Raw genomic sequence first — 9,864 nt, 5'->3', positions numbered from 1 at the left:
TTTTTTTTTTTTTTAATCACCCTCTATCTCATAGCTGAAAAAACTGAAGCCCAGAAATTGAAGCCACTCTATGGTGGTCACACCGTGAGCAGTAGGGGTCAAACTCAGGTGCTCGATACCAGCTGTCACCTTCACCTGTAGGCTACACCAGCTGAAGACTCCCGCTGCCATCGTCTCTCTTGACACACTGTTGTCATTGTCGGTGGTGTCTATCCATGACTGACTCCCCATTTCCTGTGAGTTCCCTGAGGATTGGACTTATCCTGGGTCCTGAGGTCTCAATAGTAGGTCTGGCCCAGAGGAGATGGATGATTGGATGGGTGGTGGGTAGGAGGGTGGGAGGATGGGTGGACAAATGGATAGATGGATAGATGGATTGGTGGGTGAGTGGGTGGGTAGGTGCATGGGTGGATGACTGCATGGATGGATGATGGATGGATGGATCAGTAGGTGGCTAACTGTAGAACAGAATATGGATGATAGAATTCTGAGTGGAGCGAACCACATGAACAAATCAGCAAGTCCCATAGCTTGGAGAGGTCTGGAGAGGGCTTTCCTGGAGTGTTGGGGTGTGCCTTGGGACAATAGGTCCCTACAGGTGCCAAGTACCATTGAGGGACTGAACTGGAAATCTGCAGGCGTCTAGGATGTCACAATGATTGAGGATCTCCACTGGCCTTTCTTGAGTTTATGGGACTGTCGGGTGAACAGAAAGCCTGTTTATAATTACCTGCAGCTTGAATCTAACTCTCTTTTATATATAAGCACCAGTTTGGGGGCATGATTTTAATATATCCTACATTTTCCAGAAATATAAGTATCTCATAAATTAAGGGAAGATTTTCCTTTGTCCAGAACATCCTTGAGACGGGTTCACCATCTCACAAAATTTGTGTCACTCAGGCCACACTTCTCACAATGTCGAGGACTGTGAAGATGCACCTGGAGCAGGCTGTAGGCACAGCAGTTTGCATCCTGGGGAGCCGGGGTAGACTTTCCACTATGTTGGAGCAGGCTGTAGGCACAGCAGTTTGCATCCTGGGGAGCCGGGGTAGACCTTCCACTATGTCTCCTGAGGTCGCCAGCCCTGAGCATGAAAACAGTGACATGCATCTTTTTTTTTTTTTAACCATATGTTAGTTTCCATTTATTTCAGTTCAGCTTTACCCAGGACAGTGCTGGAGCCCGGTCACCCAAGAGAGCAGATCCGTGTGTGGCTCTTCTGAATCCTGTAAGTTTGCATTCATGGTTATCACATTGGTAGTCTGAAATCAGCTGGGGTGGAAGTAGTATTTATACCACGGAAATGGGCAAATGATACCAATCAGGGTTTTGCTCTTTTTTTCTTTTTTTTTTTTTCCCTTCTCAGAGGATTGTTAAATATTTACCAGCTCACAGCTGGCTACACTGGCTTGTTTCATTGTGTGTAGAGGCAAGCATTGTTATCTATGAAGATCGCTTCAGCATAGGAGAGGGGCCTGGGCCCACAGGCTACAGAAGCACGGTGAAAGGAAATGAGCGCACTGAGCTGAGCACACCAGTACAGTGGAGTGCAGGACTGTGCCTAAGCAGGTGAGAAGCGAGTGCCTTTGTACCCTTGAGAGAAGACATGTGGGGGTCGGGTGGGCTCAAACAGCTAGGGAGGTTCTGCTCTGCTCCCTCCTCATCCCAAGGGAGGCAGGAACTGGAACCCAGCAGCCCCTGCTCCTTTGTCTGAAGAACTTTCCATGACAGACCTGGGGCTGCTGCTTGGTGCTGGGCTGTTCTGACCCTTGCAATGGGGAAAGATCAACTAGTAAGAAAAGGAGTGGCCCTGTGGCTCCTACAGTGACCAGCTCTAAACTTGCCCTCCTGGGCAATCCCCCCAGGACCAGCCTCTCCATCACGTCTTCCTCAGGGTCAGGGTCAATCCTAACTGTCTCCAAGCCACGGCCCAGGTCTGAGCATCTAGTATCAGTAACTCCACTTTCGAGCTCTATGTTGGAGCAGGCTGTAGGCACAGCAGTTTGCATCCTGGGGAGCCGGGGTAGACTTTCCACTATGTTGGAGCAGGCTGTAGGCACAGCAGTTTGCATCCTGGGGAGCCGGGGTAGACTTTCCACTATGTTGGAGCAGGCTGTAGGCACAGCAGTTTGCATCCTGGGGAGCCGGGGTAGACTTTCCACTATGTTGGAGCAGGCTGTAGGCACAGCAGTTTGCATCCTGGGGAGCCGGGGTAGACTTTCCACTATGTTGGAGCAGGCTGTAGGCACAGCAGTTTGCATCCTGGGGAGCCGGGGTAGACCTTCCACTATGTCTCCTGAGGTCGCCAGCCCTGAGCATGAAAACAGTGACATGCATCTTTTTTTTTTTTTAACCATATGTTAGTTTCCATTTATTTCAGTTCAGCTTTACCCAGGACAGTGCTGGAGCCCGGTCACCCAAGAGAGCAGATCCGTGTGTGGCTCTTCTGAATCCTGTAAGTTTGCATTCATGGTTATCACATTGGTAGTCTGAAATCAGCTGGGGTGGAAGTAGTATTTATACCACGGAAATGGGCAAATGATACCAATCAGGGTTTTGCTCTTTTTTTCTTTTTTTTTTTTTCCCTTCTCAGAGGATTGTTAAATATTTACCAGCTCACAGCTGGCTACACTGGCTTGTTTCATTGTGTGTAGAGGCAAGCATTGTTATCTATGAAGATCGCTTCAGCATAGGAGAGGGGCCTGGGCCCACAGGCTACAGAAGCACGGTGAAAGGAAATGAGCGCACTGAGCTGAGCACACCAGTACAGTGGAGTGCAGGACTGTGCCTAAGCAGGTGAGAAGCGAGTGCCTTTGTACCCTTGAGAGAAGACATGTGGGGGTCGGGTGGGCTCAAACAGCTAGGGAGGTTCTGCTCTGCTCCCTCCTCATCCCAAGGGAGGCAGGAACTGGAACCCAGCAGCCCCTGCTCCTTTGTCTGAAGAACTTTCCATGACAGACCTGGGGCTGCTGCTTGGTGCTGGGCTGTTCTGACCCTTGCAATGGGGAAAGATCAACTAGTAAGAAAAGGAGTGGCCCTGTGGCTCCTACAGTGACCAGCTCTAAACTTGCCCTCCTGGGCAATCCCCCCAGGACCAGCCTCTCCATCACGTCTTCCTCAGGGTCAGGGTCAATCCTAACTGTCTCCAAGCCACGGCCCAGGTCTGAGCATCTAGTATCAGTAACTCCACTTTCGAGCTCCTATACACCAAGAGCTTCTAGAGCAGGGCTGCCCTCTCACCCTGCCAGCCTCCCTTGGGAGGTCACCTTACCTTCCCCATTCTTTGGAGAACGCAAGCTCTGAGAGAGGACATGATTTGCCCAAGGTCACCTAGCTAACTAGTGCTGGAGTCAGGACCAAAAGCCAGGCTGTCTGACTCCCAGTGGGTACGTAACCCCACACTCGAACTGCCAGAGGGAAGATGGTATCTGCTCACCCCCTCCCTTTGATGAGGTCTCACGTATAGGTCAGAGCTGGAAAGGGCCAGAGAAGTGACTTAATCCCAGGATCCTCAGCAGTTCATAAATCTCCCCCCATCCGACACACAGCAGCTTCAGCATCAGAGGCTGGTTCCTCCGTGAGTGGAGGGGAGGCCTTTTTTTTCTAAGGAGGGTTGTCTCTGCTGGTCTGTTTGTCATGTAGGTAGGGTAAGGCTGAATAATGGTGATTTCAGTGGAGCCATCGACAGCCAACGTTATTGCTATGGCTCTAAAACACAAACAGAGAAAGAATCTATTAGTCACTGAGGAGCGTAATCGCCTGTTGAGTAATCAGCCTGTCGGCCATGGTACCTGAGAACCACAGGATGATAAATGAATACCACAGCCGGATTCTTGGACACTTGTGGGTGGGTGTGGGGCCTATGGGCAGGGAGGCCATGGCCTCGTTCCGGAAACCTTGCTTCTTATCAATGGACCGAAGACCCATTCTAGTTCAACTCTCCATTTCACAGACAGGGAAACCGAGGCCTAGAAGGAAGAAAGGGTTTACCTAAGGTCACCCAGTAGGTTCAGGACAGGGTCAGGGCTGGAAGCCAATGCTTGCTGACTGTCTACCATCTGTGAGGACAGCAAGTCCTGTGAGCAGTGGCTGGGGTCACAGGGTGTTGTCCAGCCATCTCCAACCCACTTTCCTCCTCCCTCTGACATTCCCTGGCTGACCCCAGACCCTTTTCCCCTCCTCTTCACAGATAAGGCTGCCAAGGTTTCCAGAGCAGCTTAGGGACAGGGTGTGGCTTCTGGAATGTCCAGAATTGGGACTGAGACCAGGATCTGTGTCTCCTCTCCCCATCTCAGGTCTGTTCATTAGCAGCTGTATGGTGGATCCAGACACTCTCTGAGGTTTGCCAAATGGACAAAGAGACCAAAGGTTCCCCAAAATTCAATCAGAAAGGGCCTCCTTGGAAGGAATAAAGACTGGGAAGGATGTTGCCAGAGCTTCTGCGCATTTTTTTTTTTTTTTTTTTTTTTACTTTTGCCAGAGTGTGTGAGAGAGAGTGAGAAAATACTCCCCCACCCTACCATGGGGGATGGCCATGCCATACTCTCCTCTTCTTTTCTCTCCCTTTTAGGATTTTGGACATGCATGCACACACAGCAGGCTTGTTTCCCGAACTTCCAGATCTGGGACTTGAACTGCACAGTTGGCCACGTGGGATCCAACCTCCCCAACCACCACACCATGGGCTTAGCCCAACTTCTGCATTTTCAAGCTCCTAGCCACTGTTGTGAGCCAGCTACTCTTCCCGCCTGGGCCTCAGTTTTCTTCTGTCCAATGGGCACAGAGACGCTCATCTGATACCAGCAAAACCTTGCCACATACCCGGTTGTGCCGAATGTCCCAGGGCTTATCGCACTCCAGGAACTGAGCAAAGCCACTCTGCATCTATTCTCTCATTTAAATCTCACAATAACCTTAAGCCAGGATCCGTAGTTCCTATTTTAAAGATAAAGCAACTGAGGCCTTGAAAGTTTTTGGCAACTTTTTCAGGATCCCACAGTGGATCCAGGATCCATACCCAGGGGTTGATAGACCACATTCTGACAGAGCTTTCAACAGGCCTATGGCTTCAGCCAGAGCAGGAATCCTAAGTTCAACCATGGAGAGTTTGGGGCAGCTCTTAGGGAAGGATGCTGTATCCAGGGCATAGAACTGGGGCCTGGGGCCCAGCCAATCTGTATGCCAGGGGAGGGCATTAGGCCACATCTATCAATACGTCATGGGGCCCCTTTGGCAGAGCTAGAACCTTCCGGGGTCTGCCTGCTCCCTCTCACTCTGGCTGGCTCTCTGAATAGTAAGTGAGGGTAAAGGGAGCGGGTTCCCTGAATGACGGCAGGGGTCAGGTCAGGTATTTCAGAAACTTGCTGATCTGATCCCCTAAACAGTCCTGGGAAGGAGGGATTGTTAGGTAAAGAGAATGAAGCCCAGAGAGGTGAAGTGACCAGTTGGAAGTCACCCAGGCTATGACTTGGACTGGGCCTGTCTGCCCATGCCTATGGTTTCCACTGTCCCTCGTGCCCATACATACAAGTTGCAGGACGTTACATGAGTCACTTGGCCTCCTGACCCTTGGTCTGTGAAATGAGAAGATTCATCCCTGCCCTCGTTACCAAGTGCCAGGTGACTTCAACAAGATCATGGAGCTGTGATGACATTCTGCCATGACCGGCGTTCGGCTCTTGGGTGATATCAGGACACAGGTGACCCCTCAGCCTAAGTATCACCTCCCCTGGCCTGACTCAGTGCCTCAAATCCCATCACTCTGGCTGTTTCTCCCAGGCCAGACTTTGTCCCCAGTAAGTCCCCTGGAAAGTGGTGGGGTTGGGCCAGGATTATCCCCACCCCCTGGTCATATAGTGGGATGAGCCATTTCCAGAAAGACAGGTGGACTGGGACAGCTGAGCAGTGCCCCTAGACCTGGGTAACATCCTATCTAATAAGCTCTTCCCTGTCTTCTGGTGGGAAAATATACCACTTCCCATGTGGTGGGAGGAGGGGTGGGTGGTGGCCCAAAAGATTTTGCAGATACAACTGCTTTGGACCCTAGGAGGCCTGGTGACCAAGGAGACGCTGGAGTCAGTGAAGTCTGATGATCTAGGTCCTGGGGTCAGTGAGGTGGGCTCTGGGAAGTCCATCTGTGCGAATCTAGACATACAGAAGACTTTTGGGGAGCCCTGGGAGTCCTGCTGGGTGGCCAGAGTGGAGGGATGGCCAGTAGATTCTACCCCAAGGCAAAGTGGAGTCAGCATCAGGATGTAGTGGTGAGACATCTCAACTGTGACCCGGGGAATTTGATCCGTGCCGGTGACCGAGTGTCTGCGTGAGGTCTTCTCTGGTGCACGGGGTGAGGTCATTTCTAATAGCCAGAGCTCAGGCTGAGGGTATATTGCCTCCAGGCTTGAAGTTCAGGGCCAGGGCAATGTTGTTTGGGGTGTGGGCATGGAGTGTCCTTTGTAAGTGGGAACTGGCTTGGGTGATGCGGCCTCCAGCGTTCACTGAGTTTGATTGAACATGGCTCACTCACAGGGTTTGTCCTGGACTGTAAATCAGTGGACCCACCCACCCAGAGTAATGAGGCCAGTCACCAGGTGGTGCGTAGTTGCAACTGACAGATTTTGGGGGTTGGTTTTGGGGGAAGCATAGGTTCAGTAGGTCCCATATAAGATAAGTGGCTGCTTAGCCAAAAGTACAAGCTATGGTTAACAGATCCTGGGGGGTATGCACCTCCCTCTGACCCAGTCCTTATGGGGTAGGGACTAGGTGGAAACTTGATAGGGTAAGGCCTAGAGTAAGAAAGGGACTGAATTTTGAAAAATGTCTGAGGAGAGCATTATGTCTCAACTAAACGGGCTATGGACCCACCAGGGACCTAACAGTTCTGCCTTTCACAGGAGGCCAGCAGAGTGTGTGCTCAGAAGACCGTGTGTATGTTGCTTACCGCCAGTCACGTCTGTCACTCTGAAGGGAAGAAAGTTTTCTGGCAAGGTCCTCTGTTATAGCTTTATTACAGACAGGAATATGCGTGATTTTCTTTTCTGTTTTCTTTTTTAATTATTTTATTTAACTTTAGTTATTTATTTACTTCTTTTAATGTGACTGGGATGGGAGGGGAGAAGAGAGAGAGATAAAGAGAGAGAGAAAGCAAGCCGCCAGGTCTGGGACATGTGGGAGTCCAGCACCCTTAACCACCACGCCACCTGCCGGCCCCCTTTCTTTCCTTTTTAAATCACCAGTGTGTGTGTGAGCTCACCAGCCCCCTTACCCACCCCGCCACCTGCCGGCCCCCTTTCTTTCCTTTTTAAATCACCAGTGTGTGTGTGAGCTCACCAGACAGAGACAGAGACAGAGACAGAGAAAACACCTCCCACTAAGACATGGTCATACCACAATCTCTTCCCATCCACTTCCCCCTCCCATCAGGATTTGGGCACACATGCACATACACCTGGTGTGTTTTTAAAGAATGTTTTATTATATTTATTTGTTTTCATTGCCAAAGGGTACATGCATTCACCAGAGAGAGGCAGAGAGACACAGACAGAGAGGGAGAGGGAGAAAGCACCCTCTGACAAGGTGTGGCCATACCTCAATCTCTTCTTCTCTATTTCTCCATCCTGTTGGGATTTGGGGCACATGCATGCATGCGCCTGTATGTGCATGTGCACATGCACACACACACACACACACACACACACACACACACACAGTGTTTTTCAAGCCACTGAGACTAGGACTCAAAGCACATTCAGCCATGTGGGATCTGGCTCCCTCAAACACTAGGCTACATGTCTGGCCTACTCGAGAACGTCATGGAGTGGGATCATGCGGTATGTGACCTTTTGAGATGGGCCACTTTCACTCAGCATAATGCCCCGACATCCATCCAAGTGGGTGTGTGTCAGTAGTTCATCTCTTGTCATGGCTGAAAAGAAATGACCTATACTGTATTTACCCCCCTTCATTGTCCCAAATCTGTTTCCCTCATCACAGCTGTGAATGAAGTTGGGGGAAGAAGTGTGTGTCCTTTGGGCCCTGCAGGACCCTGGCAGGGCTGAGGTTAACTTGTCTTTCTTGTTCTGCCTCAGAGTGAAACACACACACACACGCAAATTGTCGCGTGGCTGCTGTTGACTGCTTTTTGTGGCTCAACTTCCAAGGTTTTGCTTAAAATCGAATTTCACTTAGGAGAGAGGGGTACCCTTAACAGGGTCTTGGCAGCCTGTATTCCTCCCCTCAAGATTCCCAGCCAGCCAGGACCCTGGGCTTACCTGGTATATTCAGGTCAGCCTGGGATTTGAACGCCAATCTCCCACGTGGCTCCAGTATTGCCTTACTGCCAGTGCCACTGCCGCTGGGCCTCCAAGTTTTCACCTTATTCAATTTCTGTTCTCCTCTTTACCAAAGACTCAAGATTGTGCCCATCCACTGTCCTGGCCTGGTGTGGTCGGGGTCTTCAGGGGTGAGGGCTGTGACTGCTCCACTGAGGGGTCAGACTGGAGATCCTGGACCACCACGTTGGCCTTGTCCTGCTGGGTATGAGGCAAGAAGGCCCAGATGGGCCATTCACAGGAGTCCTGTGACCAAGGGAAGGTCTCTGCACTGGGATTCTGGGCCAAGGCCACCAAGGACTGGCAGATTCCGGGGGCACCTCAGGATTTTGCCAGGATGTGTCTACCAGAATCTTCATGAGGGAGGTGAGGCAGTCTTCTCAGTGCTGGCTGATACACTGGGTGATCGTGAGCAGCCTCTCTCTCTCTCTCGGAGAGGTTTTTGTTATAGGGTGCATGCGCTCACCAGAAAGACAAAGGGAGACAGACAGAAAGCGAGAAATCACACCCCCAGGGAGGATGGTCACACCATAGTCCCTTCTCCTCCATTCTCTTCTCAGGATCTTGAGCATGCATGCACATGCGCCCGGTGTGAGTTTAAGCCGCTGGGTCTGGGACTTGAACCGTGGTCAACTATGTGGGAGTCCAGTGACATAGCCATTATGCCAACTGCTGGTCCCGAGCAACCCTTTTCTCTGGGCCCTGCCCCCTCAACTGTACAGCAAGGTCTTGAACCCCAGGATCCCCTCATGTGTGATGTTCTCAGGATACCCAGTGACCTCCCCTTCACCAACAAAAACCTCCTCTGACTCCCCACTGCTCTCGGAATGGGGCTCATGCTCTTCACTGCGGCAGTCAAGGCCCTGCTAACTCTACAACGCTGCCTCTTACCCTTCCCACCTCCTTGCTCAGGCTCCTGCAACCTGGAACCAACGATCATACCCCAGACTCCGGGGACACCCTTCCCTTGCTGATCTGCTGCCCTCAACTCTACACAGACACAATCTCTTGGAAGCCCTCCCTACCTTTACACTCTAACAAAGTTAATTCAGGCTGCCCCATCCAGTTTTCATCAAAACACCTCACCATTCCTATCTCGTCTGTCCTTGTACCTGGCTAGCCACTCCTGCATGTAGAGACCAGAGGAGAGGGACACAGGGCCCTGGAGCCCAACACAGCACCAAGCACAACACAGAGGCTCCTTGAAGGGAATGATAATCTAGCCCCCTCCAGCCCGGGGAAGCTGGTACAGCCTCCTCTTCCTCCCTCTCTCTCCTCCCCTTTCCCTTTTCCCTTTCTCCCCTGCCTGCTCCCCCTCTTCTCTCCCTCCTCCCACTCCAGTTCCAGGGCTGTTCTGCCTGGGGCGGGTGAACTCACACTCTGATGTGGCTTGGCCGACCCCAGAGCTTGTCTTTGAGCACAGTGAAAATCAAACAACACATCACTCGGTCGTGGCTAGAGCCTGGGAGGAAGGAAAAGCTGCCTCTGCCCCTCTGCCACCACAGCTGGACTTTCCAATTCCTCAGAGCACAAG

At 51.4% G+C, this 9,864-nt stretch overlaps 2 long non-coding RNA genes across 4 annotated transcripts in view; both read left to right on the top strand.

Annotated features, from left to right (window-relative positions):
* Nucleotides 1–1,567, top strand: part of LOC102496033 (uncharacterized) — a 4,306-nt gene extending 2,739 nt beyond the window's left edge. Inside the window, exons 2-4 of one of the 2 annotated variants that reach the window (XR_001370844.1) lie at nucleotides 35–236; nucleotides 1,157–1,231; nucleotides 1,431–1,567. This is a non-coding gene — a long non-coding RNA (uncharacterized LOC102496033). Of the gene's footprint in view, nucleotides 1–34; nucleotides 237–1,156; nucleotides 1,232–1,369 lie in introns of both variants that reach the window. The other variant, XR_333389.1, reaches the window with a different exon arrangement.
* Nucleotides 1,568–2,373: 806 nt separating this feature from the next.
* On the top strand, nucleotides 2,374–4,432 carry LOC102495768 (uncharacterized). Of its 2 annotated transcripts, none has more exons than XR_001370843.1 (3): nucleotides 2,374–2,458; nucleotides 2,658–2,799; nucleotides 4,299–4,432. It is a non-coding gene; the product is annotated as an uncharacterized LOC102495768 (long non-coding RNA). The 2 variants fall into 2 exon arrangements; XR_333388.1 differs by having other exon boundaries at nucleotides 2,597–2,799.
* Nucleotides 4,433–9,864: the final 5,432 nt, after the last annotated feature.

The sequence above is a fragment of the Tupaia chinensis genome, unplaced genomic scaffold (genome assembly GCF_000334495.1).
Source record: "Tupaia chinensis unplaced genomic scaffold, TupChi_1.0 Scaffold000047_1, whole genome shotgun sequence".
Lineage (NCBI taxonomy): Eukaryota > Metazoa > Chordata > Mammalia > Scandentia > Tupaiidae > Tupaia > Tupaia belangeri.
Note: the sequence above shows the minus strand (reverse complement) of the source record. Positions and strands in the feature narration are given on the sequence as shown.